General features: G+C 41.3%; 1 protein-coding gene across 3 annotated transcripts in view; it reads right to left on the bottom strand.

The window, feature by feature from the left end:
• The window catches only part of SENP5 (SUMO specific peptidase 5), a 51,672-nt gene extending 38,117 nt beyond the window's left edge, over nt 1-13,555 (bottom strand). The window contains exon 1 of one of the 3 annotated variants that reach the window (XM_043594489.1): nt 13,297-13,555. The gene's annotated coding sequence lies outside the window, so the exon portion shown is untranslated. The remainder of the gene's footprint in view (nt 1-13,296) is intronic. The other 2 variants (XM_043594491.1, XM_043594492.1) reach the window with 2 other exon arrangements.
• Nucleotides 13,556-14,157: the final 602 nt, after the last annotated feature.

The following is a 14,157-nucleotide window of genomic DNA, read 5'->3' as shown; positions in this document are numbered from 1 at the left end:
CATATACACAGATATACATCTAGAAATGTGCACACATGTGTATTTCCTAGCTCTGTCTACTTAGCGTAGAAGCAGTAACATCCCAGTAGCAATGAACACCCCTAGCACTCAGATCTTGGTTCCCATTTTAAAAAATGACTGATGCCAGAGCAGGACAGAGCAAATAGATGAGCCTGGAATATCATTATAATGCCAGAAAGCAAAAAAAAAAAGTGCTCAAGAAATTATGACATGTCAAAAGAACACAGGAACCAACCTAAAGAGCCTTGCCATGGTCAAAGACTCTGAGCAACTAAATATATAATGACAGTAATGGATTATAAGAGCAAAACAAATCCCCTAGTCTGCAACAATATATGACTAAATAAATGGAGAGAAGGGACAGCTCTCCTTACACAGAATTTCAAATTAATAAATACAGAAGGAATAATGGAAATAGAAAAGTTATAATTTGCAACTCATAAACAACAGACTCAGGAAAGAATATTAGATGAAAAAATACAGTGAGAAACAAGATATATACAGTCTCAAAGTATCTCCACAAGATACTTAAAATCACAAAGGGAAAAGTTGTACCTTTCAACGGAAAACCTGACAAACATCACCTTAGTCAGGTGATCAGGGCTATCATCACCAGTAGTAATAAGATATGATGTTCATATGCCTCCTGATGTAGCACAATGTCACTTGTATGATGTATCACCTCTGTGATGTTATAAATGTATAACCTGAATTTAATCATAAGTAAAAACAGATAAGGCCACACTGAGGGACGGATACTCTCTAGGATAACTGGCCAATACTCTTCAAATGTGTCAAGCAGGGGTGCCTGGGTGGCTCAATCGGTTAAGCGGTTAAGCGTCTGACTTCAGCTTACATCAAGATCTCACAGTTCGTAAGTCTGAGCCCTACACCGGGCTCTCTGTTGTCAGCACAGAGCCCACTTCAGATCCTCTGTCCCTCTGCCCCTCCCCCCCAGTGCACACTCTCTCTCAAAAATTAACGAACATTTAAAAAAAATGTGTCAGTCAAGGTCATGAAAGACAAAAAGATTGAGGACCTGTCCCAGATTAAAGGACTAAGCCTAAGACAGGAAAACTAAGGCAACACGTAATCCTGGATGGGGTCCTGGTCCAGAAAAAGATCACATGTTAGGCCATAAAACAAGTCTCAATAAATTTAAAACTGAAATTTTATTATGTGTCTTTTCCAACCAGAATGGTATGAAACTAAAAGTCAATGACAAGAAAAAAAAAAGGAATTAAAAAACACAAACACATGGAGGCTGAACCACATGTTCACCCAATGGGTGAACAAAGAAATCAAAGACACCAAAAAATACACGGAAACAAATGAAAATGAAAACACAGGGTCCAAAATCTTTGAGACATGGCAAAAGCAGTTCTGAGCAGGAGATGTGTAGTGATAGAGGCCTACCTCAAGAGAAAAAAAAAAATCTCTCGGGGTGCCACCCGGGTGGCTCAGTCAGTTGAAAGTGTCCAACTCTGGATTTTGGCTCAGGTCACAGTCTCGTGGTTTGTGGGTTCAAGCCCTGCTGGCAGTGTGAAGCCTGCTCAGGATTCTCATTCATATTCTCTCATTCATATATTCTCTTTCTCTCCTCTCTGTCCTCTGTCTCCCCTCTCTCTCTCCCTCTCCCTCAACCTCCCCATGCTAAGTAAATATATAAACTTAAAAAAAATCTCAAATGAGTAATCTAAACTTACACCTAAAAGAACTAGAAAAAGAAGAATAAAACCCAATACGAGTAGAAGAAAGGAAATAATAAAGAACAGAAATAAATAAAATAGAGACTAAAAAACCAATAGAGGGGCACCTGGGTAGCCCAGTCGGTTAAGCATCCAACTCTTGATCTCAGCTCAGGTCATGATCTCCGTCGTGAGTTCAAGCCCCACACTGAGCTCCAGGCTGGGTTTGAAGCCTACTTAAAAAATAATAATATATAAATTTTTAAAAATAGGAAAGACCAATGAGGGGCACCTGGCTAGCTCAGTTGGTAGAGCATATGACTCTTGATCTTGGGGTCATGAGTTTGAGTCCCACATTAAGCAGTAAGAGATTACATTAAAAAAATATTTTTAAAAAAGAAAACAGGGGTGCCTGGGTGGCTCCATTGGTTAAGTGTCTGACTTCGGCTCAGGTCATGATCTTGCAGTTCATGAGTTTGAGCCCTGCATTGGGCTTTGTGCTGACAGCTGAGCCTGGAGCCTGCTTCAGTTTCTGAGTCTCCTCTCTCTGCCCCTCCCTCACCCATGCTCTCTCTCAAAAATAAAAAAGTAAACATAAAAAAAATTAAAAAATTAAAAATTAAATTAAAAAAAGAAAAGAAAAAAGTGGCAAAAGGAAAGAAAGAAAGAAAGAAAGAAAGAAAGAAAGAAAGAAAGATTATAAACCAGAAGATCAAGGTCTGAGGGAAAATTATTTTCGACACAGAACTTGAAACTCAGCCAATTCATCAATCAAAACTGAGCATAGAAAAAAGGTTTTCAGAGATGTAAGTTATCAAAATACAGAACTACCATGCATCTTTTTCTCAGGGAGCCACATTTTGTCACACTCTGACAAAATGAGGGAGTAAATGAAGAAAGACCTGAGACCCAGGAAAGATCCAAAACAACACACAAGCAAGAGAAATCCTAAAGAAAATGGTAAAGAAAGATCAGAGTGACAACTATGCCTCAAGCCTAGAGAGCCACCAATCCAAAAGAAAGAGGTCAAAAGGATTTGGGAAAGATGTCTCCAAAAATGTGAAATTGATAGAATTTCTAAAATGTCTGAATGCAAAGACAGATGAGATACAACTGGAAGAGAGCTTGAAAATATATTTAGTTTACTAAAAAGACTACTCACTTTAGGGACAAGAAAAAGTTGCACAAGAAAGGAAAAACAGTCACTATAAATCATAGAGTACTACATAACTTAGCTGTGACTACCATTTACATAATCATAAAAAGGCAAACACTGCTCTAATCAAATGGTTCTCAACCAGACACTCCATATCATACCTCTCAGTCCAGTATTTAGAACTGTGTGGGAAATTTTTGGTTGTTACAATGAATTTAGGTTGGTATTGATATTTAGTGCCTGGTGTAATGCTAAATATCATGTAATGGACAGGATAATGAAGAACTGTCTCATCCAAAATGACAATACTGCCCCTATTGAGAAAAACTGCTTCTAGCCAAAATTACAGAATCACTACACAGTGAGGATAGATGGGACAGCAGACGTGTACATGTATGTAGAAGTGAGGAGCACATGTTAAAGAGAAGTAAATCTTTATCTTCCATAGTCTACAGATAAAGCTTAACACTAGGAAATCAAAAGTAACATTAAAAAAAAAAAAAGTTGGGGCGCCTGGGTGGCGCAGTCGGTTGGGCGTCCAACTTCAGCCAGGTCACGATCTCGCGGTCCGGGAGTTCGAGCCCCGCGTCGGGCTCTGGGCTGATGGCTCAGAGCCTGGAGCCAGTTTCCGATTCTGTGTCTCCCTCTCTCTCTGCCCCTCCCCCGTTCATGCTCTGTCTCTCTCTGTCCCAAAAATAAATTAACGTTGAAAAAAAAAAATTAAAAAAAAAAAAAAGCTAATTTAGGGACATGCTGTCGATACCAAAAGAACAACTCAAAGACTTGAAAGTGGCTGTTGCTGGGAAACAGGAAATGGCAGAAAGGGGCAAGATTCTGGGAACTAAGTCAGGAAAGAGGGCTAGAGGTTTCTCCTTCAGTATACATTTCTCTACTTAGTCCCTTTTATTTTTTTTAACATTTATTTATTTTTGAGAGAGAGAGACAGAGTGCAAGTAGGGGAGGGGCAGAGAGAGAGGGAGACACAGAATCCAAAGCAGGCTCCAGGCTCTGAGCTGTCAGCACAGAGCCCAACACAGGGCTCAAACCCACGAACTGGGAGACCACGACCCTAGTCAAAGTCGGATGCCCAACCGACTGAGCCACCCAGGTGCCCCTCTACTTAGTCCCTTTATAAAGCACCTACATCCCATCCTCAAATAGGCAAGGTTCCCTCAGACCAGAGACTGTTTTGCCCTCTCCACACCACATACTAACTCTTTAGTTATCCTGTTTTTATGTATAGGGAGAAGAAAATGTCAGATCTGGAAGGATTTTTCTTAAACAGACTTTCAATCACTTATGTATATATATTTTAGTCTCACCTTCACCTACATGTCCACAGTCCATGACACTACTCACTAACCCTGAAACTTTTAAAAGGTTCTGAAACACAAACATGACTACTTGTCAGCTTTCTCCACTTGTTGGTTTAGGATTCAGCTTTCTCAAGTCTGTTAATCAGTTACCACTAGTCTTTTCTGCTTTCCAGCTTCCAGAATGTGGGGCTTGAACTCACCACCCCAAAATCAAGAGTTGCATGCTCTGACTGAGCCAGCCAGGCACTCCTCACTTCTCTACAGTTTTAATGGAGTTTTCAGGCTGCTGTGGAATTAAATGTGTACATTCAATCCAATTTCCTTACCATAACACACTGCTGAATAAAAAAAAAAAAATTGCTAAACAAAATGTACGAGCCCATTTTTTGCTAAGTGGAAAAAGCCGTGTATTTTGAATATTTATAGGGGAAAACATGTCTATCAGAATTTACACCAAACTACTAAGAGTTTAGGCCCACAGTTCCTAAACTATGTGCCAAGGAACCCAAGGGTTCTGCAGTAAATTCAGAGGGATATCACAAAGCATTCTAAATCAGAGGGGAAAAAACAATATTCTTTATCTGTCATACCTATCAAACACGTGACAAACTACCAGTTTAATACAATTCAGTTTCAAATTAGATCATGGTATATTCTTTCTAATGACATCCTATCTTTGCAAAGTTGGGTTTTTGTTGGTTACTGTGATTAAAAAAAAAAATTTTGCAAAAATCTATTTGAAATAGGAAATGTGGGTAGCAGTGTCTAATGATTCCAAGGTTTGAGAAGTTCTCTAGTGCCCAACCAGTACATTGGGTAATTGATTATTTAAGAATGAAATAAAAATACTATATTGTCTTTCAACTGATGTGTATTTAAAAAAAATTTTTTTAAGTTTATTTATTTTGAAAAAGAGGAAGAGAGAATCAGTGGGGGAGGAGTACAGGGCGGGGACAGAGGATCCAAAGCAGGCTCCGTGCTGACAGCAGAGAGCCCGACGTGAGGCTCAAACCCACAAACTGCCGAGATCATGACCTGAGATGAAGTCATACGCTTAACCAATTGAGCCACCCAGCTCCTGATGTGTATTTTTTAAACAACTATTGGGTTGCTAGACTATAAGTACTTAAGTTGTTTAGAGCTAATTACTTAATAAATTACTAGTTATTTAATTATTAGGCCTAAGGATACTATGAAAAAGACACTAAAGGGGGCAGTAAACAAAGAAAGTTTGGGAACCTCTGGTTTAGGGTATTATATTTTACTTTTTTTTTTTTTTTTAAGGTTTTTGTTGTTGTTGTTTTAGGTTTTATTTCTTTTTGGGTGGTGGGGCGGGTCAGAGAGAGAAGGAGAGCGAGGATCTGAAGCAGGCTCTGTGCTGATAGCACCAAACCCCATGCAGGGCTCGAACTCACAAACCATGAGATCATGACCTAATCCAAAGTCGGACACTAAACCAAATGAGCAACACAGGTGTCCCTTTATCAATGGAAAAAGAAATTAAAATAAACTTAATATGAAATCCAAATACATTCTCATTGTGCACTACCAACATAAAAGGAGATCTGGAATTTATTCTTCCTAATACTTAAATGTAATAATCACTGGGAAATCTTAATAAGATGTTTGTCTGTTTATTTATTTATTTTGAGAGAGAGAAAATGAACACAAGCAGGGGAGGGACAGAGAGAGAAAGAAAGGGAGAGAGAATCCCAAGGTGGCTCTCCACTGTCAGCACAGAGCCTGATGCAGGGCTCAAACTCACAAACCGGGAGATTGTGACCTGAGCCAAAATCAACAGTCAGATGCTTAACCAAGTAAGCCACCCAGGCACCCCTATAAGATGTTTTTTATTCTAAAAACACACACAGAGCTACATAATTATGAGCCCATAACAAATCTAGACTGAAGAAGGGGGTAAAAAAATGTATAATTAAGATCTTAAAAGTCCTGCCCAAATTAGAGAAACTATCTGAACTGTACCTTAAAAAGTTAATCTAACATATTTCTTTTTTTTTTTTTTTAATTTTTTTTTTTCAACGTTTATTTATTTTTGCGACAGAGAGAGACAGAGCATGAACGGGGGAGGAGCCGAGAGAGAGGGAGACACAGAATCGGAAACAGGCTCCAGGCTCTGAGCCATCAGCCCAGAGCCTGACGCGGGGCTCGAACTCCCGGACCGCGAGATCGTGACCTGGCTGAAGTCGGACACCTAACCGACTGCGCCACCCAGGCGCCCCTCTAACATATTTCTTGGTGGTGGTTATATCACCAATAATGTTGAAGTTATAAAGATATACAAACATCTTTCAAATTTCAATTCAATAAATGAGTTTTTACAAATATGATAACATATGAGTGTTCAAAAAATTATTATAGTCTAATGTGAGAGTCATTTGAACAGGTATTCACAAATGTAATGAATAGAAGGTCAAATTGAGAGTATTATGGGAAGGGGCACCTGGGTGTCTCGGTCAGTTAAACATCCAACTCTTGATTTTGGCTCAGGTCATGATCTCACAGTTCCTGAGATCAAGCCCCACATCGGGCTCCACACTGACAGCATGGAACCTACTTGGGATTCTCTCTCCCTCTCTCCCCTTCACCCCACTTGCACTCTATGTTAAAAACAACAACAAGAGAGTATTATTCTGGCAAAGGGTCAGGAGGAAAGACCTCTCTGAAGAAATTATTTTTAAGCTGAGACAAAGGATGATAAATGGTTACCAGGCAAAGGGAACAGATCAACAAAAGCCCAGTACAGTGAATGCAGTATTCAAAGGAAATGAAAGAAACTTCAGGATCACTTGGAGGAGGACCCGGAGAATAGAAAATGCAAACTAATGGTGCTGCTACTTAACATAAAGGTAGTGTCAAGCCACTAAAAGATAAAGAGGGGTACAAGACCTGATCTGTATACTTACAAAGATCATTCTACCTGCCGTGTACAGAATGGCTGGGAGAAGGCCACAGCAAAGGAAACCTGTTAGGAGGCTGTTGCAGGTAAATATAGGCAAGGTACAAAGTCACTCAGATTAATAGACAATGGAGAGAAACAGCAAAGTGAATCAATCTTGAGACTTTTTAGAAGACTGTGTGGAGGGAGAGGAGTAAGAGTTTTGGTATGAGCTACTGGGTAGATGGCTGTATAATTTACATGGAACAAATGGAGAAAGACTGGAGGAAGGTTATACTGGCTATGTCTTTAGTTTTAGACATGGTAGACTTGAGGTGACTGTAGGAAATTCATCTGGATATATAGTGCTGGATATACAGGTCAGGAAGTCTAAAAAAAGGATACCACAGGAATTATAGTTTAAGCCATCAGCTTATAATAACCAAAGCTACAGAAACTGATAAACTCACCTAGGGAGACTCTGTAAAAGGCAGAAGCAAATGCACCCTAGGGCAGTATTCAGAGGAACTCTGGGATGTAAGAGTGAGATAAAGGAAGACTACTTAGCAAAGGAAAATGATAAGGAATGATCAGAGAAATAGGTAGAAAATCAGGTTAATGTGGTATCAGGAAAGCTAGAGAAAGTTTCCAGAAGAAGAGAAATGGTCAAAGGCTGTTGAGAGCTCCAGCAAAATAAGGAATGGGGTACCTGAGTGGCTCAGTCGGTACAGCATGAAACTCTTGATCTTGGTTGTGAGCTTGAGCCCCATATTAGGTGTGGAGATTACTTAGAAAACAAAAAACAAAACAAAACAAAAAAGGCAAGATAAGGAATAAAAAGTCTCCATTTGATTCTCATGACATTTGTAAGTCAAATTTTAATAGAATGGAGAGAACAAAAACCAAGATGGATTGAAGAAGACAATATATAAAACTGCCCAAGAAGCCCAAGTAAATACGAGATAGACAGGGTAGGGGGTTTTGTTTTGTTTTGTTTTTAACGGAGACAGTTGTTCATATATGAATGCTCCATACTATACTTATGGAAAGAGATGGCAGACTGAACACAATTTACTCTTACTCCCTCCAAAATCCCATTAAAATGAAAATAAAACATTATTTTAACTTTATTTTTTAAAATATGAATTATATACAATGAAATGTATAGATAAAAAGGTTTTGGGTTTTTTTAAAGCATATATACACAAAATGGAAGAGGGGACAACAAAACCTTTTGGAACTTGGAACGCAGATTGACTTAAAGACTGAAAAAAGTTAATCTCAAGTACGCAAAGGGGAAGCAATCCAGTTTATGCAACAGTGCCTCAAAACAGATCAGGAATTGGCAGCATCAGGTTTTATAAGAGAGGTGTAAACATGGTGCTAAAAATGAGACCAAATCATTTAGATAACCTCCTACTCTCCACAAAACCAGCCAACTACCCCTATCTCACCTTTACACAAGTATGGAGAATTATTTTCTATACTAGAACAGTGCTGTCCAATGAAACTTCTGCAATGACAGAAATATTTTGTATCTTCCCTATCCAACATGGTAGTCTTTGAACACATATGATTACTGACCACTTGAGAGGTGTCTGGTTCAAATGAGGTATTTACTCTTTAAGTTTAATCACTAAATTTAAGTGGCTACATGTAGCTACTGGCTACCATATTGGACACTGCAGCTCTAGAAGGTAAAACAATGGATTCCTGGCCCCGTTAAGAATACGGGTATCATACTGAAAATAGTTAACCAAACATAAAGAGTTTACACACTAAGGGCTAAAATCTCTATCCCTTCACTCAGGTTAGCTACCAGACTGCTGGCAGCCAGCTTAAAAGCTCCAAGCAGGAGATCTGAAGATTTTTTTTTTTTAAGATTTTATTTTTAAGTAATCTCTGTACCCACTGTGGGGCTCAAACTTACCACCCCAAGATCAAGAGTTGCAAACTTACAACCCCAACTGAGCCAACCAGGTGCCCCTGAAGATTCTTTTTTGAGGAATCTAACTTGCTCAAAAGGAAAGCCAAAGATACTGCTACTGAAGGTTCTCTAATAAGAGTTCATCCAGTGTGCTCTAAAATCGACAAATCTCAGGGCGCCTGGGTGGCTCAGTCAGTTGAGCGTCCAACTCTTGATTTTGGCTCAGGTCATGATCTCACAGTTTGTAGGTTGTAGCCTGCATCAGGCTCCTCTCTGACAGTGCAGAAGTGCAGAGCCTGCTTGAGATATTTTCTCTCTCTCTGCCCCTCCCCCACCCTTGCTCACTCTCTCTCAAATTAAAAAAAAATTAATTAGGGGTGCCTGGGTGGCTCAGTCAGTTGAGCATACGACTTAGTTCAGGTCATGATCTTGCCATCCACGAGTTCGAGACCCACACTGGGCTCTGTGCTGACACTTCATAGTTTGGAGCCTATTTCAGATTCTGTGTCTCCCTCTCTCTCTCTCTCTGCCCCTCCCCTGCTTGCTTGCTTGCTCTCTCTCTCTCTCAAAAATACACATTAAAAAAATTTTTAATTAATTAAAACAAATGGTATCCCATTATGCTCTCAAGTCCTCACAGACATAGAAGACTGCCTCAAAGACCAGCAAATGACTTCTATTAAACTCCACTTTTCACTGGGTCTTCAAGCTGTTATTACCCTCAGCCCGCCTTGGTTTCTATGTTAAACCTGTAATATCAGTTTAGACTAAAACTGGAACCATGGGTTCAGATTTATCCTTTTTAAGTACCTCTAACTTGAAAATTTTGCTGTAAAAATATGAAATTCAACAATTTTTAAAACCTCAGAATTAAGGTATTTCAGCCACAAAAATAAAAAAATTTGGAGACTCAGTAACGGCTTTTCATCTCAGACACATATCATGTTTCTCTAGACTTGAATTCACAGACTACATATCTGTTAACCTGGGGGTTTTAAAAAATATTTATTTTTGTAATCTCTGCACCCAATGTGGGGCTTGAACTCATGACCCCAAGATCAAGAGTTGCATGCTCTACTGACTAAGCCAGGCAGGCACCCCTGTTAACATGTTTTTTTTAATTAGCAAATTTAGAATGCCCTTTGTCATCTGGTTGTAGGAAGTTAACATGCTAATAAACAGGGTCAATTTTAGAAAATAATTCAGCATCCTATGGACTTGTGATGTAGGGTCTATTTGTGGCTCTCCTACTAACACAGAACAGGAATACTAAAGCAATGAGGTTACTGAAGAATAATTTGAGAATGAGTATATCTCCCTAAAAGAGAATGTTCAACTCTGCCTCGTTACCTTAGCAATTCTGAAAACATTACAAAAAATAAATAGTCAAGAGGTTTTCACTATAAGAAAGATACACATGAAATACTGTTACCGCCTAATCAGTTGACCCTTTCCAGGCATCTATCAAAAATTTTTAAATATTTATTCATTTTTGAGAGAGAGAGAGAGAGAGAGAGAGAGAGTGAGTGAGTGTGTTGGGGAGAGGCAGAGAGAGAGGGGGACAGAGGATCCATAGCAGGCTCCAAGCTGAGAGCAGAGAGCCAGATGCCAAGCTCAAGCTCACAAACTACAAGATCATGGATGATCTGAGCTGAAGTCAGACACTCAACCGACTGAGCCACCTGGGCACCCCATCAAATTCTTTAAACCAGTGACACATTACAACTTAACCAAGAAAAGGGACTAAAAATTCAAGGACAAGCTTAAATACCAAGAGCCTCTAGTTAAATTAGGTGTTTATAAGGCAATTAGAGATGTTTAGAGCCCCAGTTCTCAAACTGTGTTTCACTGGAAGCTGACCAGCGATACAGAGTGGTCATATATACGAGTACATATGAGGATAGAGGAAGGGGTTTAAAAAAAAAAAAAGTCTGTGTATAGTTGACTGGGTTTATGATAAGTGAGAACAACAGCAAAATTTTCTTAAATAGAATTTTTCCATGGTTTGTGAAAGCTTGGCATAAAAGCCTACTAAAAAGCTGATTTACAAAGTGATATAACCTTTATATAATTATGACAAAAAAACAAACCTAAGCAACATTTAGTAAGAAACTTTATTGTAAAAGTTAATACTTTCATCAAAGAGCTTTAAGGAGTGTTAATGCATAAGAAACTACAAAAACAGAATTATACTGAGCCACTGACTTAAAGGACTTATCTTCTGGGCTCAAGGTGGTACAAAAGAGTACTACTGATTCAAGTAAAGTGATTTGTTAAGGAAAGGAAGAGAAAGAAAAAAATTAAAAAGGTATAGAAGGCAACAAATTAGTTGGACATTACCTTTCATCTCTGAGCCTGTTTATAAACTAATATATGAAACCTGCTCTACATCTGGGTTTTCAAAACTTGAGTATCACCTGAGAAGCTATTTAAAGACCACAAATACCCATGTGCCACTTCAGATCCACCCAGGCACCTGGGGTTTTGTTTTAATTACCCCAGCCGATGCCCAGCCAGGTTTGGAACCACTGGATTAGATAACCCTCAAGGTCCCTTTCGTGTCCATCAGCTAAAATTCCCAACTGACAATTCTGTGTCAAAGGAACTGAAGAGTGCACTTGGCTACATATTGCATGGCAGCCATTGTCATGTTCCATTAAGGAAAAGGAAGCACCCTTAATCTGTCTGAGCAAGCAACTGTAAGAACAGGTGCAACTTACTCAAATCACTTGGCTGCATATCCGCTCGCTCCTCCCCAAACACTTCTCTAACTTCGGGTCTACTCAACATCAGGGGCACCTGGGTGGTTCGTCAGTTAAGCCTCCAACTTCGGCTCAGGTCATGATCTCACGGTTCTTGGGTTCGAGCCCCACGTCGGGCTCTGAGGTGACAGCTCAGAGCCTGGAGCTTGCTTTGGATTCTGTGTCTCCCTCTCTGTCTGCCCCTCCCCGATCACACTTTCTCTCAAAAATAAATAAAACATACAGAAAAACTAAACTTCAGAGTGGGGTATGATCTACTCTCTCCAATACAGAGAAAAGGCAGCTCCTCAGATTAACTGAGGACTGTAACGTCCAGCCACTCAAAGGGTCAAGTTCTTGTTCTTATTCTCTGCGCATTTTCAATTAACACGAAGTGTTTTAGAGGCACAGTGAGGGGTCCTCAGAAAGATGTGCAAAGAATTTCTTCTAAAGCAGGCCAAGGTGTAAATAAAGCCCTTCCAGCTTTTTATCCTAGAAAGGGCCCACTGGACAAAACAATCTTGAGTAAGGAGCAAAACTGATTTAAGTTATTCCTCATATACCCATAATGCTTATCATTAAACATGAGACATCTGGTTGGCTAGGAGAGTCTGACCTCGTCCTAATGCTGCCCAACCCAAAGTAGAGCCCACAGTTAGGTTCTAACCACATAAGATACTAGTTTCTCCTCTGGCCCCCTCCTCCATAGCAAGTGTAGTTATTCTGAGTAAAAGATGTAATTAAGAACCTACCATTAAATGTCCAGGATATTCTTAAATCCAAAACGTTTAATGGCTGATGTTCTGCTTTTTTCACTTCTCTTCATTCTCCCAGGTATTTATGTAGGTATAAGAAAGCTCCGCTTTACATGTGGTTAAAAATGTCTAAGTGTCTAACACGAGATTAAAACCACTAACAAATGGCAGGCTAGGATTTTAACTCCGCTCTTCCGACTTAAATACAAAACCCTCATTTCCCACATCCTCTCGGCGTCTCTCCTCCCCCAACAGAGTGGCCCAGTGGAAATGGGGTTGATACTGCCCAGCATAGACAGAAAAACAGAAAGCCTCATAGAAAACAGACTTCCCACCATCCTAATGTTTAATTGTGCCACACACATTCGCTACAACAGGGTCTTAAGAGTGTGCGGGGGGAAGGAACCAAAGGCAGGAAGGAAGCAGAATTGTCCGAACAAACATAAACTCTCGGCTTTCAAAACGGCAGTAGCGGGAGGACCTCTAACAGCAGCTCTTCCTCTCAAACCTTTCCCCGGCCTCAGGAGGGGCCCTAGCTTTCTCCGCTTCTACGTCGTACAGTCCAAACTGGAAAGAAAAAGGGGAGGACAGAGGTCCCTCGGGACAAGCTCCCTTCCGGCCCCCAGAAAGGCAGAGCAGCGCTCAAGGAGAAATTTGCTGCCTCCGGTTCGGGCGTGGGGGAGGGCAGCGCTCGAGGCCTCCAGGCCGGGGTGCTGAGCTGGCGCGCTCTGGCGCGGGAATGGCCAGCAAGCCCGGTCCGTAAGTCATCCCGATTTGACACCGGGCACCTACTTACCTACGTCGCTCGCTGCCGGCACCTGCCCCACCGCGGGTTCAGATACTGCCGCAGCTCAGACTAAGGCCCCGCCTTCGCCAGCTCTAGGGAACCCCAGACAGTGAGGAGGTGTCCGGCCTGCTCACAGCGGCCACGGCCACCGAGCTTCCTTTGCAGCCTCCGCCGCGACGCCGGCGCTCACTTACATCGTCACCTCCTTCCGTGCCCTTCCGCCTCAGCCCCGCCCGTGCCCCGTGCGGGCAGCGGAAGAGAGAGTGGCAGGCTGGCGGTGGGGGCGTGGCTCCGCCTTCGCTCCGCTTCCGGCGGCGCGTTTCCCCGCCCCCCGAGACGTCCGCTTGACGCGTCCTGCCCACGGGGACTCTTACCCGCGCCTCTGCAAGGGAGGGGTTTGGTAGAAACAGTACCTGGAAATTGTAGAGGCTCGGCAGGGCTGCTTTGAGACTTTTCTGTTCAGCCCCCTCGCACCTTTATAACCCCAAAAGGGTCAAGGCAGACCACAACTACTATATGGCCGCTCCCTCCGCTAATCCCTTTTTCCCTTTGGCCCAAAGCGAAAGACCACATTCCTGTTCTGGATGCACTTTAAGGCGTGGCCCAAGCTTTTCTTTTCTGGTTTTTCCGTGATCTTACCCCTTGGTATAGTAATGTGCCTCTTCATCTGTGCTCCGCCTCTGAGGGAACACTTCCCCTGGAGAGCTGGGGTCTTATTAACGTTACAGCCCCAGCACCGAACAGTCTGGCCTACAAGTGCTTGCTTAGTAGGTGTTCAGTAAAACTGTTACTTTATTTCTTATGAAGAGAGAAAAGTGGCTTCAGCCTGGTACATTGAGGCACTAGTCACTCAACATTTTTTTTAACGTC

The sequence above is a fragment of the Prionailurus bengalensis genome, chromosome C2 (genome assembly GCF_016509475.1).
Source record: "Prionailurus bengalensis isolate Pbe53 chromosome C2, Fcat_Pben_1.1_paternal_pri, whole genome shotgun sequence".
Taxonomy (NCBI): domain Eukaryota; kingdom Metazoa; phylum Chordata; class Mammalia; order Carnivora; family Felidae; genus Prionailurus; species Prionailurus bengalensis.
Note: the sequence above shows the minus strand (reverse complement) of the source record. Positions and strands in the feature narration are given on the sequence as shown.